The sequence below is a fragment of the Schistocerca piceifrons genome, chromosome X (genome assembly GCF_021461385.2).
Source record: "Schistocerca piceifrons isolate TAMUIC-IGC-003096 chromosome X, iqSchPice1.1, whole genome shotgun sequence".
Taxonomy (NCBI): Eukaryota; Metazoa; Arthropoda; class Insecta; order Orthoptera; family Acrididae; genus Schistocerca; species Schistocerca piceifrons.
Window position 1 is genome coordinate 260,946,184 of NC_060149.1, and position 16,824 is coordinate 260,963,007.

Consider the following 16,824-nt stretch of genomic DNA (forward strand, 5'->3'; position numbering starts at 1 on the left):
AGTTAATTCCTGTTAGCTGCTCAGAGGCTACTATTCTTTCGTGCTATTAGCTATTTCGGCGTTATTGTCGTTTTCTGACACGACCTGCAATCATTATGCGTAGTATAGATGTCAATTGGATGGTAGTCTACATAGCATTTGAACAAAGGTATAGGTAACGTTTATTTGTTCGTAACGTATGTACATACTGTACCTGTGTATGATCGCTATTTTCTTGCAAGAATTTAATTGACGGCACCTATAGCATGGATAATGATTGCAAGTTGTGCTAGAAAATGGCAATAACGTTGAAATAAGCTTATAGTACGAAAAAATAATAAACAGGAATTAACTATTCATTAAAATGTCATATGCTGCTTATATTACGCTGCTGGTCTTATAATGCGAAATATAATCAAATGAGAAAAAGTGCAGGAATGCCAAAAAAGATGAAAATAGCAGAACTGTTAAACAATGCCACCGCTAAGACTAGAAACTGTGAGTTATGAATAACGTGACACGGAAATGTGACGTTATACGTTTGTATCGTAGTTGAAAAATAAGAAAGTAGTGAAAAAGTCTGAAAATTGAGAATCATTGCCGTTACCATGACGCTGACACTTGACTTCTCGCGAAAGATTAATAGAAAATAGGCAGAAGCTCAAACCAGAAGATAAGCTTGGGGAGGATATCGGGACCACCATGACTGCAACACCCATTGTTCAAACCTGTGGTGCATAACATGGGAGGGATATAACATGATCATTAGATATGGAGTACTGGGTCAAACAAGACAAAGATGGGCAAGGATTTTACCTATGTTCCTTTCAAAGGAACCACCCTGACTAGTATTCACATTAATATATTTAGTGAAACAACGTTCCCCCGACTTAAATGCTATAGAGCATAAGGAGAATGCATTGGGGAGACTTACTGCAGCACGTCCACATACGCCAACGGCCATCCAACAGTGGTAAATCGTGCTGAGGGAGGAATGGAACGCCTTACCAACGTTGTGGCCAGCATGGGAGTACGTCTAAGAGCATGCATCACCATCCGTGGTGATCACACATCCTACTAAGAACCATGTGCCGCCTTTGTAATGACCAGGAGATCATCATGAATCGAGGTGACTTCAGTGTAATTATTGTCTTCGAATAAAAGTGTCAATTCTGTTCGTCTCACTTTCTTCCAGTTACCTTCTGTACTATACTGCAGCAGTTATTTATATGTATCGTACAAATTTAATCCGAACTATGTTACTTGACAGTGACACATGATGCGAAACTTACTTGTGTCCGTAAGTTCTGCACACCAGTGCAAACTTCGGCTGTCAACTATCAGGTTATCCTGAGCATAGTGTACCCATTACTGTGTTCTTGAGAACACATGCAGTTCAGTAAGAGAGGAGTATGCCCTGCTAAGAAGAAGGATGTTCCGAAAATTCAGTCCTGAAGCGGGGAACGACAAAGGGTACGCAGTGATCAAACCACGTCCGTAGGAGATCCTCCAACTGGAGTAAAAACTGGTAATGGTAGTGACTTGACCTCCAACAGATTACTAAGGTAATACAATAGGATTCGTTGTCGGAAACAAAATATGACAAACTCTACATGACTTGTGAAGATTATGGGTGACCGCGGAAATGTAAGCACTGACAGTACAGATACCTCAGGCACATCGTAAACTCACTGGAGATAAATAATGACGTCAAATAACACAACGCCTAAGCAGGATAAACTATGGCAGTGCGCGTCTAATGCAACATATGCATGTCGTGAAACTATAATTCCTTCACCTTTCGTCTGTGCTCTCGTATTTCTCTCTATGAATAAAAGTCTGTCTTCTGCTCCAGATAAATAGAGATAATTTTTGTTGCTAAATATATCTCAACTTTCATGTGTATTAACTTCCATAAAGTTACTCTAGCTGCTGGCGAATACGTTATGTAATCATTGCCATCCATCGAGGCTTTCAATCGATACAATCTAGCGCATGTGATTCGTTTTGGGCCGAGATGATGGCTCCCGAAGTAACTTGTTAACAGTGAATAAGTATCATCTACTGGACATATGTAAGAGTGCACTGAATCCACGCTCTCCGAAACGACACAAATTTACTGCTTCAAATACTGAGCATAACTCATCTTAGACAACCGATAAGTGAACGTGTTTGTGTCCAGTTAGATCTTCGTTTTAGTGCTCTCGCTGTCAACGGGATGCTGATTCCTAATCTTCTTGCCTTCCAAACAAAAAAAAAGTTTACGATATATTACTGCAGGACTGAGACTGGAATGCGTTTATTTTGAGACTGAGATTATAGTTTACCCGAAAGGTGTATATAAGAAGAGGAACATAGGAGTCTAATAAACCTATACACACACATGTAAAAAAGTTTTGCATCATCTCTGTTTCGAGAGTTCCAGAACCTGTACAGAAAACTGGAATAGAGATCAACACAAACATCATTTCCGATATTTTCATTGCTAATGAAAAACACACATTGCATGTTGTACCACCATACAGCGAGACCTTCAGACGTGGTGGTCCAGATTGCTGTACACATCGGTACCTCTAATACCCAGTAGCACGTTCTTTTGCTTGATGCATGTCTGTATTCGTCGTGGCACACTATCCACAAATTCATCAAGGCACTGTTGGTCCAGATTGTCCACTCCTCAACAGCGATTCGGCGTAGATCCCTCCGAGTGGTTGGTGGGTCACGTCGTTCATAAACAGCCCTTTTCAATATGCCCCAGACATGTTCGATAGGGTTCATGTCTGGAGAGCACGCTGGCCGCTCCATTCGAGCGATGTAGTTATCCTGGAGGAAGTCATTCACAATATGTGGAGAATGGGGGCGCGAATTGTCGTCTAGAAGACAAATATCTCGCCAATATGCTGCCGATATGGTTACACTATCGGTCGGAGGATGACATTCACGTATCGTACAGCCATTACGGCGCCTTCTATGACCTGCAACGTCGTACGTCAGCCCCACATAATGCCACCCCAAAGCAGCAGGGAACCTCGACCTGGCTGCACTCGCTGGACAGTGGATCTAAGGCGTTCGTTCAGCCAGACCGGGTTATCTCCAAACACGTCTCCGACGATTGTCTGGTTGAAGGCATATGCAACACTCGTCGGTGAAGAGAACGTGATGCCAATCCTGAGCGGTCCATTCGGCATGTTGTTGGGCCCATCTGTACCGCCCTGCATGGTGTCGTGGTTGCAGAGATGGACCTCCCCATGGACGTCGGGAGTGAAGTTGCGCATCATGCAGCCTATTGTGCACAGTTTGAGTCGTAACACGTCGTCCTGTGGCTGCACGAAAAGCATTATTCAACATGGTGGCGTTGCTGTCAGGGTTCCTACAAGCCATAATCCGTAGGTAGCTGGCCAGGGCAGCAATCGAACATTTTCTGTATCCAGAAAGGCCCGTACAGGACCTGCAACATGCAGTCGTGCATTATCCTACTGAAATGTAGGGTTTCGCAGGGATCGAATGAAGGGTAGAGCCACGGGTCGTAACACTTCTGAAATGTAACGTCCACTGTTCAAAGTGCCGTCAATGCGAACAAGAGGTGACCGAGACGTGTAACCATTGGCACCCCGGGCCGGCCGGAGTGGCCGTGAGGTTCTAGGCGCTACAGTCTGGAACCGAACGACCGCTACGGTCGCAGGTTCGAATCCTGCCTCGGGCATGGATGTGTGTGATGTCCTTAGGTTAGTTAGGTTTAATTAGTTCTAAGCTCTAGGCGACTGATGACCTCAGAAATTAAGTCGTATAGTGCTCAGAGCCATCTGAACCATTTGAACCATTGGCACCCAATACCATCACGCCGGGTGATACGCCAGTATGGCGACGACGAATACACGCTCCCAATGTGCGTTCACCGCGATGTCGCCAAACACGGATGCGACCATCATGATGCTGTAAACCGAGCGAGGTGGCGCAGTGGTTAGCACACTGGACTCGCATTCGGGAGGACGACGGTTCAATCCCGTCTCCGGCCGTCCTGATTTAGGTTTTCCGTGATTTCCCTAAATCGTTTCAGGCAAATGCCGGGATGGTTCCTTTGAAAGGGCACGGCCGATTTCCTTCCCAATCCTTCCCTAACCCGAGCTTGGCTCCGTCTCTAATGACCTCGTTGTCGACGGGACGTTAAACACTAACCACCACCACCATGATGCTGTAAACAGAACCTGGATTCATCCGAAAAAATGACGTTTTGCCATTCGTGCACCCAGGTTCGTCGTTGAGTACACCATCGCAGGCGCTCCTGTATGTGATGCAGCGTCAAGGGTAACCGCAGCCATGGTCTCCGACCTGACAGTCCATGCTGCTGCAAACGTCGTCGAACTGTTCGTGCAGATGGTTGTTGTCTTGCAAACGTCCCCATCTGTTGACTCAGGGATCGAGACGTGGCTGCATGATCCGTTACAGCCATGCGGATAAGATGCCTGTCATCTCGACTGCTAGTGATACGAGGCCGTTGGGATCCAGCACGGCGTTCCATATTACCCTCCTGAACCCACCGATTCCATATTCCGCTAACAGTCATTGGATATCGACCACCGCGAGCAGCAACGTCGCGATGCGATAAACCACAATCGCGATAGGCTACAGTCCGACCTTGTCCAAAGTCCGAAACGTGATGGTACGCATTTCTCCTCCTTACACGAGGCATCACAACAACGTTTCACCAGGCAACGCCGGTCAGCTGCTGTTTGTGTATGAGTAATCGGTTGGAAACTTTCCTCGTGTCAGCACGTTGTAGGTGTCGGCCCGGGCGCCAAACTTGTGTGAATGCTCTTAAAAGCTAATCATTTGAATATCGCAGCATCTTCTTCCTGTCGGTTAAATTTCGCGTCTATAGCACGTCATCTTCGTGGTGTATCAATTTTAATGGCCAGTAGTGTAGCAGACCTGGACGACGAATACGCCTGACATCACGTTGCAATGCAATCCATCACCGGGCCGCTATCACAACCGAATGCCTCAAAAACATTGCACGATTCGAGTAGCCAAAGAATGGAGAGCACAATGAGGCCCCTTTCAAACTCTGTCAGATGGTGATAATGTTGTCTCACACGCGTAGGCGGCATTTCTGTGTCCTTCACAGTTCTAACTCAATACTTGATGCTGTTCAACCCCCTTATAAATCCCACTCGGCCTGGTAACAACACGAAACACGAACAACTCTAATCCATCTTGGTGGCCGTTCTACCTGACTGAGAACCGATCATGTATTGTGGGTGCTTCACCATCTTAATGAGGCATTGTTTGCAACACTATAATGGATGTCTGAGAAAAAGCTGGAACTGGTGATGACTTATGAGGGTGACTGTTTGTGACGCTCTAAAGGACAGACAGTTATCCGCAGGGAATTGCTCTTTAGTTGCCGGCCGTGGTGGCCGGGTGGTTATAGGCGCTACAGTCTGGAACCGCGCGACCGCTACGGTCGCAGGTTCGAATGCTGCCTCGGGCATGGATATGTGTGATATCCTTAGGTTAGTTAGGTTTGAGTAGTTCTAAGTTCTAGGGGACTGATGACCTCAGAAGGTAAGTCCCAAAGTGCTCAGAGCCATTAGAATTTGCTCTTTAGCTGGCAGACAACGACATAACGGAAATGAGAGAGACAATGGCAAACAAACAATATACTATAATTTCCTGCGCCGCCAACGTTCTCAGTTTCCAGTCGTTATCCGAGAGAACGCGAAGAGTTTCACGCTTGAGGGACAATGTAATTGTCCACAGGCAACTCTTTTCCCATTATCAAGCACCGCTAAAATTCCCTCTGCGGTCTTTGGCGCAAATGTGTTTTACACTGAAACTAGCGCTGTTCGTTTTTGTTGTGGGCAGGAAATTTTGCTGGCCCTGAAACCCCACTCTCGGCTTTATTTCGACAGCTAACATCGCTTTGTGCGTTGTAACCCCAAAAGGCGCTAAAAAGTAAAAGTTTACTAGATCTCCGAAGAAAACACATATGAGGATTGGGGTGGTAATCATAAAAACAAAGGCGTTTTTCGTTGCGGCAGAACTCCTCATGAAATTTCAGTTACCAACTTTTTCCTCAGAGGGTGAAAATATTTTGCTGGCGAGCACCTACATAGGGAGGAACGATCATTACAATAAAACAAGAGAAATCAGAGCTCACACAGAAAGATTTAAGTGTTCGTTTTTCTCGTCAGTGTTCGAGAGTGGAATGGTAAAGAAATAGCTTGAAGGTGGTTCGATGAACCCGCTGCCAGGCGCTTAATTGTAAATTGCGGAAAAACCATGTAGATTTATACTGAAGAGCCAAACAAACTGGTATACGCATTCGTATTCAAATACAGAGATGTGTAAACAGGCAGCATACGGTGCTGCGTTCGGCAATGCCTATGTAAGACAATAAGTATCCGTCGCAGTTGTTAGACCGGTTACCACTGCTATAATGGCAGGTTGCCAAGATTTAAGTGAGTTTAAACGTGGTGTGATAGTCGGCGCACGAGCGACGGGACACAGCATTTCGAGGTAGCGATCTAGTGGGGATTTTCCCGTACCACCATTTCAGGAGTGTACCGTGAATATCAGGAATGCGGTAAAACTTCAAATCTCCGACATCGTTGCGGCCGTAAAAAAGTTCTACAAGAACGGGACCAACGACGACTAAAGACAATCGCTCAATCTGACAGAAGTGTAACCATTCCGCAAATTTCTGCAAATTCCAGTGCTGGAAAATCAACAAGTGTCAGCGTGCGAACCACTCAACTTCATCGATATGGGCGTTCGGAGCCGAAGGCCCACTCGTGTACCCTTGATGACTGCAGGACACAAAGCTTTACGCCTCGCCTGGGCCAGTCAATATTGAAATTGGACTGTTGATGACTGGAATCATGTTGCCTGGTGGGACGAGTGTCGTTTCACATTGCATCGAGTGGATGGATATGTACGGGTATGGAGACAATTTCATGAAACCATGGAGCCTGCGTGTCAGCAGGAGACTGTTCAAGCTGGTGGAGGCTCTGTGATGGTGTGGGGCGTCTGCAGTTGGAGTGATATGCGACCCCTGATACGTCTAGATACGATTCTGACAGGTGATACGCACGTAAGCATCCTGTCTGATCGCCTGCATCCATTCGTGTCCACTATGCTTTCCGACGGGCTTCGGCAATTCCGGCAGGGGAATGCGACAGCCCACACGTCCAGAATTTCTACAGAGTGCCTCCAAGAACACTCTTCTGAAATTAAACACTTCCGGTGACCACCAAACTCCCCAGACATGAACATTATTGAGCATATCTGGTATGCCTTGCTGTTCAGAAGAGATCTCCACCCTCTCGTATACTTACGAATTTATGTAGAGGCATGCAAGATTAATGGTGTCAGTTCCCTCCAGCACTACTTCAGACATTAATAGAGTTCATGCCACGCCGTGTTGCGGCACTTCTGCGTGGTCGTGTGGGCCCTACACGATATTAGGGTCTTCAGTGTAGATGTACTTCAGCACGAAATATAACTGTGCAGTCGTTTGAGATTCGTAGAAAGGGACAGAAAACATGTACTTTTTAGTTACAAGTTAATGTGCTTTGTTAACAGACATTGTTGTTGTGGTAGTGGACTCAGTTAGTTGATAATATTTCACAGAAGATAGAGTCTCGAATAAATAAATGTGCTTGTGTGGTGTCACCGCCAGACACCACACTTGCTAGGTGGTAGCCTTTAAATCGGCCGCGGTCCGTTAGTATACGTCGGACTCGCGTGTCGCCACTATCAGTGATTGCAGACCGAGCGCCGCCACACGGTAGGTCTAGAGAGACTTCCTAGCACTTGCCCCAGTTGTACAGCCGACTTTGCTAGCGATGGTTCACTGACAAAATACGTTCTCAATTGCCGAGACGATAGTTAGCATAGCGTTCAGCTACGTCATTTGCTACGACCTAGCAAGGCGCCATTACCAGTTACTATTGATGCTGTAAAACATGTACCGTCAAGAGCGATGATCACTATTTATGGATTAAAGTTAAGTATTCCACAGCTACGACCTTTTATGCTGGTCTCTTCCTTGTCCTGTTCCAGACCTCACGCCAGCCTGCATGAGCTAAAACGCGTGCCTTTCGGCTTCCTCTCATAGTGGGTTGGCTGTCTTGCCAATCCGCAACAGCTTGATTGTCCATTTTTCTGTGGTACAAGCATGAGAATGACAGACTTACGTCACCGCATGGTTTAAGCTGAACGAGATGGATGTTCACCCAGCTGAGAGTGTAGATACTGTGTCTGTAGTGACGCTGTTGACGTCGTGAAATTCAGTGCCAAAAATAATTTTTTGCTTCAAAATCGCAATACGTTCCTGAGTTACTCGAACCAACATAAGACTAAAAATATCGAAATATCGTGAGAAACTCATGCTTGAACATAAAACTCAGATACTAGCAAAGGCTGGAGGTTGCGCTGTTGTATTTCACCGCGAACGGCACCCGTGCAATGTCATCAACAAATGTCAGTCGTGGCCAGAACAATGCTCTGTGTAGTTGTGAGTGCGCTGTGTTGGAGCTACGTGAAATCAAATGTGGGCAAATGGTTGGTGCTCGTATGGTCCATGCTTCTGTAACCAAGGCACCCAAAGTGTTTGGTGTTTCAAGAGACGTGGTATCAAAGATTTACACCGCATACAGATAAAGCAGAAGAACATCATCTGATAAGTTACGATGCGGGAGAAAGTGATTGTGACGGACGATCATTGAAGAGGATCGTGCTGGTCAATGTGGTCGAGTGGTTCCGGTCTGGAACCGCGAGACCGCTACGGCCGCAGGTTCGAATCCTGCCTCGGGCATGGATGTGCGTGATGTCCTTAGGTTAGTTAGGTTTAAATAGTTCTAAGTTCTAGGGGACTGATGACCTCAGATGTTAAGTCCCATAGTGCTCAGAGCCATCGGAACCATTTGAAGAGGATCGTGACGAAAAATAAGACGGCGACAGCAGCAAAAGTCGCCGCAGAACCGAATGTCGCACTCTCGAACCCTGTCAACACCAAAACAACACGAATGGAGCTCAAGGAGCAGGGCAAGCTGGAATTACTCATCAATGATAAAAATGCACATAACAAGAAAACTTGATGGCGAAGCCATAAAGCCTGGAATATGGTGCAAAGGGAGAATGTCATTTGATCGGATGAGTCTTCTCTCGCAGTCACCAAAATCTGGCCGAGTTTGCTACCCAAGAATGAAACGTGGCGGGTACTCGGTAATGATTTAGGCAGCCATATCGTGGTATTCCCTGGGCCCCATGGGTACTCTGTAAGATCGCGTTATTGCCAGGGTTTATGTGACCATTTTGGCTGATCAGGTCCATCCCATGGCCCCTCTTCATACAGCTCGCGTCGTCCTGGATTGGTTTTAAAAACCATACAGTTACCATACTTATCCATGTCGAGACGACTGGGAACTGTTTTGAATGCCAACGATTTCCCTACACCGTATTAGGCCTGATGACGTGTTGTTTTTGGGCTGTTTCTATACCTTTGTGCACGCCCTGTAAATTTATAGTAAATCAGTGGAGTGGGACCATGTTACTCCTCTACGCACAAAATGGTTCAAATGGCTCTGAGCACTATGGGACTTAACATCTGAGGTCATCAGTCCCCTAGAACTTAGAACTACTTAAACCTAACTAACCTAAGGACATCACACACATCCATGCCCGAGGCAGGATCCGAAGCTGCGACCGCAGCGGTCTCGCGGTTCCAGACTGAAGCGCCTAGAACCGCTCGGCGACAACGGCCGGCCCTCTACGCACAGATTGAGCTCACTCACTCTTGAGAGTTGCACTTAACTGATATGAGCTTAATTTCATTGATTTTTCGGTGGATGTAGGTTCATGATTTCAGTGTTAGTAAGTCCAACTACATATCAGCCGATATCAACAAATCAAGCATCAAATGTAAACTTTATGAACACGTAATTACAACCATTTTGTCTCGAAAATATTGTTTAATTTTTTGGTCTCCTTCTACATTTCTTAATGAAATCACTTGTAGTTATGAGCGACAATATTCACCATGAAAAGTGCTACGGTCATGTTTCCAGTATTTATGAAATCTGACTGCACATTGCAGTTCTCTCGTTATGAGTGTTGGTGCCAATGAAATCCCGTAGCAAGTTCATAACTAAATACTACGCGATCCACTTATTTGTCATGCAGCACGATTTCATCTAAAAAGTCTTCCTTATTATATCTGCAGCGAATAATTTTTGTAGCGTGTAGTAAATATGCTCCAGACAGTAACTCTGCAGTGGATGTCTGTTAGTGCTAGTCCTTTAGCGTCGTAACAGAACCTTTGTGGTGGTCGGAAGACGTCGGTAGGAGACAGTGAAGCTTTGAAATGGTCCGTGAGGGGTGCTCCTTTGCGCAATTATACAGTCCAGTGACATTGATGATACCACCGCCTATGTTCGATACCAACGCGAACTAACCACTCACAGACGACACGTGGCAGCACTAGCAGTGAGGGAAATATAAAGCGGGCCGGCGGACGCAGAAGACTATGTCCAGAACAAGGCGCTTAGATTAGCGCTTCTCCTGCCACGAGACTTCAGTATCGGAGAATTCCACAGAGTAGCGGGAGTGCCGCTGCTCACACAACGATTCGGGCAAGCGGCGCATCGTTTTTATGCGGCCGCGCGGATGTCGGAGAACGGCCTCGTCCGCAACCTGGGCAACTAGGTGCACTGGCGCCCGACCACAAGGTGGCCAGACCTGTTGCTGGCGTAAAGCAACGCCGCAACATGAGCAAGAAGACCCACTAGCAGCAACGCAACCGTGAGGACGATTCAAACGAGAAGACAACACTCAATACCCCCAGGAAGAAGTAGGAAAGGCGTGATCCGCCCATCCTTTGCGAAGCAAATCAGAAGACTATGCAGTCCCTGTGGTATTGCGGAAACGGAGTGATATATGGCTCTCAGCACTATGGGACTTAACTTCTGAGGTCATCAGTCCCCTAGAACTTAGAACTACTTAAACCTAACTAATCTAAGGACATCACACACATCCATGCCCGAGGCAGGATTCGAACCTGCGACCGTAGCGGTCGCGCGGTTCCAGACTGTAGCGCCTAGAACCGCTCGGCCACCCCGGCCGGTGGGAGTGCTATATCTGACGTCCTAATGGGCATGATGATTGTCTTTCGGGACAAGGGTGGAAGCATTTCGGAGACGGCTAAGTTTGTAACCTGTTCGCTTGACACCATGATAAAAATATACTGTGTCCAACGGGTCATACCGAGCGAGGTGGCGCAGTGGCTAGCGCGGTGGACTCGTATTCGGGAGGACGACGGTTCAATCCCGCGTCTGGCCATCCTGATTTAGGTTTTCCGTGATTTCCCTAAATCGCTCCAGGCAAATGCTGGGATGGTTCCTTTCAAAGGGCACGGCCGACTTCCTTCCCCGTCCTTCCCTAATCCGATGAGACCGATGACCTCGCTGTCTGGTCTCCTTCCCCAAACAACCCAACCCAACCCAACGGGTCATAGAGATGAGGGGGGGGGGGGGGGGGGGAATGACGGCTGCGGACATGTGTACGGGCGAACGGACTTGCAACTATTGAAAAACTGACGGCACAAATGAACCGAGAGGCTACCAACAGTGACTCCTCAATGACCGTTCGGGCAACTTTGCTGCATATGAGCCTTCGCAGCAGGCGCTTAGTTCATGCTACCGTGCAGAGCGCGCTTCATCGACGACGAAGGCTGGAGTTTGCACGCCAATACCGCACTAGGACGTCCACGGAATGGCGACAGGTGGCCTTTTCAGATGAATCATCATACTGAAAGAAAACACCCTGTAACAATGGTCGGAAGTGTCCAGGCCGGAGGAGGGAGCGTTATGGTCTGGGGAATGTTTTCGTGACATTCCTTGGGTGATTCTGTCATTTTGGAAGGCACAATGGATCAATAAAAGTATGCAGCTATCCTTCGGGACCATTTCCACTCCTACATCTAGTTTGCCTCTCCTCGGCACCATGGCATCTACCAGCAGGACAACGCAATGTGTCACACAGCTCGAATTGTACGTGTGTGTTTCGAAGAGCACTAGACTGAGTCTACAGTACTTCCCTGGCCACCAAACTCCCCAGATTTAAACTCAGTCGAGAATCTGTGGGACCGCCGCTCTTGGCCTTTTCGTACTATGGATCCTCGGCCCTGAGCCTATCGCAACTGCCCACGGCGCTAACGTCGGCATGGCTCCACATCCCTGTCGGTATCTTCTAAAACCTTACTGACTCTCTTCCTGCACTTCTCGCAACGGTACGCGCTGCAAAAGGCAGTTATTAAGTCTTTTGACAGGTGGTAACATTAATATGACTGGACGGTGTATTAGAGCATCAGTTACTTTCCGGCACACAATTTTAACAACAGCCGTATTTACATTCTACTAGTCGTTTCTAGTAAACTGTGGGCGGGAATATTCGCCGTGAAGACTAATACGCTCATATTTTCAGCATTTTCGCAGTCTGTTTGTAGATTTTAACACTCTCTATGTAAGTGTTGGTGTCCCTCAAAGATTGTAGTTAGTTCAACAGTTACAAGACTGCGTGCTCGCCTTACGTGTGTGGCAGAGGGTACTTTATATTGTGCCATATAAGAAGGATTATTTCCGTTCACATCACAGAATGAGTGTGGGAAGAACGATTACTATATGCCTCTGCACAAGATGTTAATGGTCTACTTTTATCCATCTTCACATCGTCTCCGTAGCTCGATTCGCAGTTTCCACTCGGAGTATCTATTCTTCAAGTTTTCTGAGCGGGTTCTCATAAGACACACAGTGTCTCTCTTAGAGCATTGCTATTCAAGATTTTCCAGCATCCCTGTCGTGATATACCGGCAGTTATGCAACCGTCTGAACATTCTCACAACCCTTTGTCGCATACGCTTCACATCTCCTGTTACTCCAGTCTGACACGTGTCATACAGAGTTGAGCAGTGTTCAGCGATAGGCGTAGAAGCGTTTGTAAAGCAGTCTCCGAAAGAGACAGAAACTCTTAGATAAAATACACTTTCTCAGTATTATACAATAAAGTGAGATCCGTAAATGACCCATCCTACATGAGCGATCATTAATAGCATCACACATTGTTACTCTAAAATATTTATATGATATTGTGAGCAATTGTTGATAACTGCCGGCCGGTGTGGCCAGGCGGTTCTAGGCGCTACAGTCTGGAGCGGAGCGACCGCTACGGTCGCAGGTTCGAATCCTGCCTCGGGCATGGTTGTTTGTGATGTCCTTAGGTTAGTTAGGTTTAATTAGTTCTAAGTTCTAGGCGACTGATGACCTGAACAGTTAGGTAGCATAGTGCTCAGAGCCATTTGAACCATTTTTTGTTGATAACTAATTTATCAGTGAAAGACCACTACATTTTTATGTTTCCATAAATGTATATGTTTATTCTGTTCTGTGTGAAGCAACAGATGTAAGTCTTAGCACCAGTCTGTTAATTTCACAACACATAACTGAATATTACTACAGTTCTTATCAGACAAAACTTCCTCGTATGTTACTTCACTCCTGTGAAATATCTCAGATTCAACTAATATTATCAAATAATCATTAACGTATAACGTGAAGAAAATGGTTGCGTTTTTTTCTTCCTGCATCGGATCGTTTGTGATTTTTGATAATAAACCATGGTCTCACTTTAAAACCCGTCTTCCGCAAGGTCCTTTCTCTTACACGTTCTCCTGTCAGCATTTTCTAAAATTTGTTCCCATGAATTTTCAGTTCGCTTAGATTACGTGTGTGTGTGTGTTGGGGCTTATGGGCGCTCAACATCGAGGTCATCAGCGCCTTGACACACATTAAAAGGAACGAATGTGGACAGACGTAATAAAACTGAAGCACACACTCAAAGAAGGCAGGAAAAGAAGGAACATGCTACATAAGAAAGTAAAACCTAAGGAAAGGGAAAACATAGCAACAAGAATGCCACAGGAAATTGTCATTGGCTGGCCACTTACATAAAATGTGGATTACGTTATACCTAGAACATGTAGGTTGTGATACTGTTACGCCACTCTCCAAAATTTAAGGACGAGAGAGATAAAATAGCATAATATATTAACAGCTCCGTGGAAACGAATGAAAATGCGGGAGCACGTTGTCAGAGGTCTCCAAGTGGTGCACAAAAGGCTGGACGTAACATGGAGCGAGGTCACAGTGATTATAGTGCCAAATGGGGCCGGCCCCGCAGCCCTAGGCAGCTGAAAAGAGAAGACTGCATGTCAATCAGCGAGCGGTTATGGTGCACTGTGGTGTTGCTCTTCATTAAAAATGGCCCGGAGGCAAGAAGTGGATGACTTAATATGGGGAAGAATCATCGGGAAAATGGAAAGAGGACGAAGGGTGACGAGAGTATGGAACAGATTTGGTGTTGCTCACAGCATTGTTTCACGTGCATGGGGCATAACCACAGGCAAAGCTACCCGAAGGAGATGGTCGACTGATGTCAGCTAGAGCAGCAAATGACCGCCACATTGTACAACATACAAGAAGCACCCACATGAAACAGCGGGTACAACTGCGCCCACTTTTAACACGACGCCAAGACACGCTGTCCCACAATCCACTATGGCACAGCGATTGCATCGAGGCGGCCTCGTTGTCCAGCGACCAGTATGTTGTGCTCCCTTGACCCCATCTGCAGCTCGTGGTCTAGTGGATGCCGGCACGGTAGCTCACCGTGTTCGGTCAGAGGGTTAGCAGCCCTCTGTAATAAAAAAACTGAGTTAATCGATCAACAACGAACTTAAACGGATGTCTTACGATGTCCGCCCCGAGCAGATGCTACGAACGAAAACGAACAAAATGAGATTAAAAAAAAAGTGGCTAGCGTTGCTGCCTCTGGATCACGGGGTCCCGGGTTCGATTCCCGGCCCGGGTTGTGGATTTCTTTCTGCCTGGGGACAGGGTGTTTGTGTTGCCCTCATCATTCGTGACAGTGGCTAGATTGGACTGCGTGAAGAATTGGACTATGTAAAAATTGGGACTTCGTACGGGCGGTGATGAACGCGCAGTTGAGCGCCCCACAAACCAAACATCATCATCATCATCCCTTGACTCCCGCACGTGGGCTGCACCCTTTGCGATGGTGCCAAGAGCCTAGGGATTGACCTATCGAGGAGTGGGATCGCGTGCTCTTTTGCGATGAGATCAGGTTCATTCTGAGTAGTGATTCTGGATGTACCATCACATGACATTAACCAGGAATATTGTTAAATATCTCGAAAATGATCGTTTTGGTGGTTCAGGTATTATGGTGTGGGGAGCCATAATGTTGCATGGGCGTGCTGAGCTCCAATTCTCTGAACGCGGTACACCCACTAGTCAACGTTATTGTGACACTGTACTCCTCTCTTCAGGGCTGCTTTCGGCCCAGACTTCTTTTTTATGGATGGCAATGCACCACCACGACGAGCAACGCAGGTGGAGAAGCTCTTGGATCTGGAGGATTTTCGACGAAAGGGAAGGCCTGCCCGTTTCCCAAAACTTAGATCCCATCGAGCACGTGGAGGATGCGTTGAGGAGATATACTGCAGCACGTCCACATGCACCAGTGTCTATCCAGCAGTCGTCAACCGCGCTATAGGAGGAGCGGAACACCCTACCACAATAACACTTTTCCAACCTCGTAGCCAGCATGGGAGCACGTTGCAGTGTACTTATTGTTGCCCGTGGTGATCACACACCCTGATAAGAACTATGCTCCCTACTCCCTTTCATAATGTCCAAGCAACCATCATGAACCGCGGTGCCTTCAGTGTAGTTACTGCCTTTGAGTAAAAGTGTCTTTTTTGTTCGTCTTATTACGTATGTCGTTCAGTTACTTTATTTGCTATACTTCAGCATTTCTTTCTATGTATGCTACATTTTTCATCGATATATCTCACTTGGCAGTGAGACATCACGCGGATGTTACTTTCATCCTTAAGGTTTGCATACCAATGTAATTAGCATAGATTTTGACGAAAAGCTAGCGGAACGCGGGAATGATGATCAGTGAGAAGAAGTGGCATCAGAAAATGGAAGCAGGATTATGGTTCAACGCCCCGTCGACGATGTGGTCGTTAGAGACGGAGCACAAGCTAAAATGCGCACAAAATGGGAGGGGAAACGTGTTTACCGTCGTAATTTGTATAAGTGATGGTCTTCAGTCCTCTAGACTTAGAACTACTTAAACCTAACTAATCTAAGGACATCACATACATCCATGCCCGAGGCAGGATTCAAACCTGCGACCGTAGCGGTCGCGCGGTTAAGGACTGAAGCGCCTGGAACCTCTCGGTCACAGCGGCCGGCTTGTATAAGTGAAATAACGCACAGGCGCCAGTGAAAATACGCAGTACTTTGTAAGTTGTCATTATTTAAGGCTGTAAAGATTAGGTAAAGTTCCGCGTTCTGACCCTAGACGGGCCAGTGGGGCCTAACTGACTGCCGTGTCATCCTTGGCCTGTGGCGTCATTGGATACGGTATGACCCATGCAGTTTTGGACAATAAATTTATAAGTAATGACAGTGAGCTATGTGATGCATGCCATACAATGTGAATCATATTTTTAGCAGTTGTTGTCGTTGTGGTCTTCAGTCGTGAGACTGCTTTGATGCAGTTCTCCATGCTACTCTATCCTGTGCAAGCTTCTTCATCTCCCAGTACCTACTGCAACCTACATCCTTCTGAATCTGCTTAGTGTATTCATCTCTTGGTCTCCCTCTACGATTTTTACCCTCCACGCTGCCCTACAATGCTAAATTCGTGATCCCTTGATGCCTCAGAACATGTCCTACCGACGGGTCCCTTCTTCTT